Below are 4,549 nucleotides of genomic sequence, written 5' to 3'. Positions count from 1 at the left end.
ATAAATATACTTGAGCACATATTTTTGACTACTTGTCTAATGTTTTTTAAGATTTTATTTTTAAGTAATCTCTACACCCAGTGTGGGGCTTGAACTCACAACCCCGAGATCAAGAGTCGTGTGCCCCACCGGCTAAACCAGCCAGGCACCCCTTGGAATGAATTCTTATAATTGCTTAAGAGGTAGGCATATTTTTTAAGGTTTTATTTATTTTATTATTTTTTAAAAAGATTTATTTATTTATTTATTTGAGAGAGCGAGAAAGAGAGAGAGAGAGTACATGAGATGGGGGAGGGTCAGAGGGAGAAGCAGGTTCCCCTGGGACTCCAGGATCATGACCTGAGCCGAAGGCAGTCGCTTAACCAACTGAGCCACGCAGGCGCCCCTATTTTATTTTATTTTTAATAAATTACTTTTATATTCTTTTTAAAAAATATTTTATTTATTTATTTGACAGAGAGAGAGATAGCGAGAGAGGGAACACAAGCAGGGGGAGTGGGAGAAGGAGAAGCAGGCTTCCCGCGTCAAGCAGAGAGCCTGATGTGGGGCTTGATCCCAGGACCCTGGGATCATGACCTGAGCCGAAGGCAGACGCTTAACGACTGAGCCACCCAGGTACCCCTTTTTTTAAGGTTTTAAATACGTTCTGCCAAATTGCTCTGCATAAAGGATGCCTCAATTTACCCTCCCATATTCTGTCCCATTGGAATATAAGCTTCACGAAGACAGGGACTTTGCTTTGTTCATTTCTGTGGACACATTTACAGAAGTACTTAGAAGATAGATTCTCAATTAAAAACATGCTAGATGGATTTGTCAAGAAATTTCGAGGGCCTGAGACCCTATTCTACTTGCAAGTTAATAAGATGGCCTGCCAGGGGCACCTGGGTGGCTCAGCTGGTTAACAAACCGACTCTTGATTTCCGTTCAGGTCGTGAGATGGAGATCAAGCCCCGCATCAGGCTCTGCAATCAGTGGAGATTCTTTCCCTCTGACCTACCACCTACTCGTGTGCTCTCTCTCTCTCTGTCTCAAATAGGTGAATAAATCTTTAAACAAAAGAGGGGAGGGTGCCTGGGTGGCTCAGTTGGTTAAGTTTGGTTTAAGTTTGGTTAAGTCTTGGTTTTAACTCAGGTCATAATGTCAGGGTTGTGAGACTGAGACCCCAGTCGGGCCCTGTTTCCAGTGTGGAGTCGGCTTGAGATTGTTTCCCCCTCCCTTTCCCTCCTTGTCCGCTCTTCCACCTGCACTCTCTCTCTTTCTAAAATAAACAAATAAATAAAATCTTAAAAAAAAAAAAAGAATAAGATGACCTGCCACATCTTCATGGATGCTAGGAGATGGCACAAGACTCCTAGGTCAGAGACAAAAGACTTTTGCTCACTGCAGGAACAATGACTGATGGACCAGTATTTGTGCCAGTTTCCCAACCCGCATTCCCAAAGGGCAGTGCAAAAGGGACAAGGGATGCCTGCATACACAATGGGATGCATTACAGAAAAAGAAGCTTAAGCTTAGGCCCCAAATCTTTCGTAACAGGCAATAAATCTGCCTGGCTTTTGCCCAGAGGGAGACATTACTATTCTACATTAGACAGTAAACAAATTTGTCTTTTGTTCTGGAAGGAGATCCTATCTCTATCTTCCAAGGTTGTTTGCTGTACAACCTTACAAACACAATCTGGAAAAGCTCTGTTCATAAAACATGCAGAAACACAAGAGACCCATCGAGAATTGTCTCCTAATAATATCTATCCATTACTTCTACAGCGCTGTCTTGGCTTTTGGCAAATTCTCCCATGAGTATACCATTCCATTGGCCATTTCGATGAATCTGACCCACAGAAGCTAGAACCAAATCCATTTATTTTGCCTCAACAGCATTTAATTAAGGTTACTGTCCACAGGACTCCAAGCCATAGTATTGGCCTTGGCAATTCTCCCACCCATAGTCTTGGACCCAGCCAGCTGAACAAATACCATAAACCATCTGGATCCACCTTAGAAAGCCAGGTAGCTTTCTCCTTAAATTTTTGTACTGACCTTTCCTCTTGGCCCAAGGCACTGGTCCAGACACAGCAGAGTGTACTAACAATTGTGCAGACTCCCCTGTGGCCTGCAAAAAGGAAGCCTAGGGCCCTTACATCATCCATCACAACGCTGGCCAGTGAGTTGAGATGGACCTGAAAGTCTTCCAAGGATGAGGTGGTATCATTTGATCACCAGCTAAAGTCAGGGACAAGTTTCATACCACCTGTTCTAATTGGATGACTTCCATTGCAGGGATAGCTGCCCACAGGGTGTGAAAAATAATGAGCCGGCTATGGCCCTGGGAATATTAGGGTGCCTCATTTTGGAGAGATCTCTGTTGACCTGTGGAGGCTACAGGATCTACTTGTGACATTTCCTTAACTCTTGAAGATCTCTTACGACCACCCCTATGGCGTAAGTCATGTTGTTTGCAGGAGAGAGACAAACTCCCATCTGGCTTCCACACAAGAAGTGCACACGGCCCTCATGGAAAGAGAGCTTGCTGGGCGCCTGGGTGGCTCAGTTGGTTAAGCGACTGCCTTCGGCTCAGGTCATGATTCTGGAGTCCCGGGATCGAGTCCCGCATCGGGCTCCCTGCTCAGCAAGGAGCCTGCTTCTCCCTCTGACCCTCCCCCCTCTCATGTACTCTCTCTCATTCTCGCTCTCTCAAATGAATAAATAAATCTTAAAAAAAAAAAAAAATTTAAAAATAAAAAAAAAAAAGAAAGAGAGCTTGCTTACAAATGTTGGGGCCTCCCACAATGATCCCACGTGGAGGGTATGGGATGACACAGTCTCAAATGTCTTCTCCTGGCCAGTTAGTAGATCTAAAGTCACCAGTACAGTTTGAATAGTTGAGGAACAACCTGGGGGCAGTCGGTTCAACCCGTTCTGTTTGTTCATGCCACCAGCTGGGGCATTTCTCCGCCCCCTACCCCTGCCCCCCGCCCCCAACTGACTGAGCAATGACTGTGGGAATGGAAGTGGAAAGAGGTTGACAGGTGTTTTGTGTGGAAGGTACGGGAGCTGGGGGCAAGTCTGGCTGTTCCCAACAGACTTCTCAGGAAGGTGAAGGAGAATAGTGATCATCAAATCATTATCAAAGCCTTCTCATGGAGGGGGAGGCAGGGGAGGGGTGGCCAAACCAATAGACAGATTTAAGGCATTTGCAGCAGCTTGGGAATGAGGGCATTTCCCTAGTTGAGGAAAGCTCTAGAAGTAGCTCTGAAAGACAAAGGATTGATGGTGTCCTTTCCTTCTCCATACTTCTGGGATTCCAAGGTGTTCCTTCCTCAACTGCCACAAAATCAGTGCGTCCATTCTGTGACCTCACTTTTCCAATCATCTCCTGCTCACACAAAGCCCTCTTGTCTGAAAGGCTGATCAAGGACAAGGGCATTTTTATAAAACTTACAGAGAACCACCATGGCCCCCGCTTTAGGGGTGCTACTTTAGGGGGGATTCAGTGAGCAGGGGACTCAGTGAGATGTTCATTATCCTTGTGATCTGGGACCATGTTAATCCAAAAAGAGTCCAGGTGGCTGACGCAGAATTAAATTGGATTCTCCTTTGCCCTCTTTGGCTATGTTTCTACCCCACAATGGTTAATTTTATGTGTCAAACTGATTGGGGCACAAGGTGCCCAGACACTTGGTCAAACACTATTCCGTGTATGTCTTGGGTGTGTCCAGATGATATGAACATCTGAAGCAGTAGAATGAGTGAAGCTGATCGCCCTTCCCAGGATAAGTGGGCCTTATCCAACCCACTGAAGATCCTAATGGAATAAATGACTGAGCAAGTAAGAATTCCTTCTCTCTGCTTGACTGTCTTCAAGCTGGGACACCAGCCTTCTTGTCCCTTTGGACTGGGACTATACCATCAGGTTGTCTAGGTCTCCAGCTTGCCTACCACAGATCTTGGACTGCTTAGCCTCCATGATTATACATATATGATTTCTGTTTCCTATTGTTTATGTTTCTCTGGAGAACCCAGACTAATACATTCCAGGAAGGGATAGCCTGCATTGCTAATAGCCCAGAAATGGTCAAGATGGAATTCTGAATTTTGAAAACAAGTCACTCCACTACCCCTTTCATTCTGATCATTACTCAGGCAGTGGCCAGGAGGAGATGGTCACTCTCTGGGGACAGCTGGATTCAGAGACCAGACTGTCTGACTAAGGTGGTTGGACCAGGAAGAGGGGAGGAGGGAGAATCAGAAATTTTTTTGAGTTGGTCGAGGACTCTATAATACCAGATGCTTACATATGTTAGAGAGTGCTATGGGCTGAATCGCATCCCCTCAAAATTCATATGTTGAAATCCTAACCCTAGTGCCTTAGAATGGGACAGGATTTGGAGACAGGGCCTTTAAAGAGGTAATTAAGTCAAGTGAAATCATTAGGGTAGGCCCTAATTAAATTTATATATAACATATGTTTATATAGATTATTTGCATATAAATATAAACTACCCCTGTGTCCCCAGTAGCCACAAAATTTCCACAGAAGCAGCCAC

At 45.0% G+C, this 4,549-nt stretch overlaps 1 long non-coding RNA gene across 1 annotated transcript in view; it reads right to left on the bottom strand.

The window, feature by feature from the left end:
- Positions 1 to 2,147, bottom strand: part of LOC145721576 (uncharacterized) — a 22,496-nt gene extending 20,349 nt beyond the window's left edge. Inside the window, exon 1 of the long non-coding RNA XR_014145334.1 lies at positions 2,043 to 2,147. This is a non-coding gene — a long non-coding RNA (uncharacterized LOC145721576). The remainder of the gene's footprint in view (positions 1 to 2,042) is intronic.
- Between the last annotated feature and the right edge of the window lie 2,402 nt (positions 2,148 to 4,549).

Source organism: Leptonychotes weddellii, chromosome 5 (assembly GCF_054177405.1).
Source record: "Leptonychotes weddellii isolate Sample4059 chromosome 5, ASM5417740v2, whole genome shotgun sequence".
NCBI lineage: Eukaryota > Metazoa > Chordata > Mammalia > Carnivora > Phocidae > Leptonychotes > Leptonychotes weddellii.
This window is presented reverse-complemented; position numbering and strand designations above follow the sequence as displayed.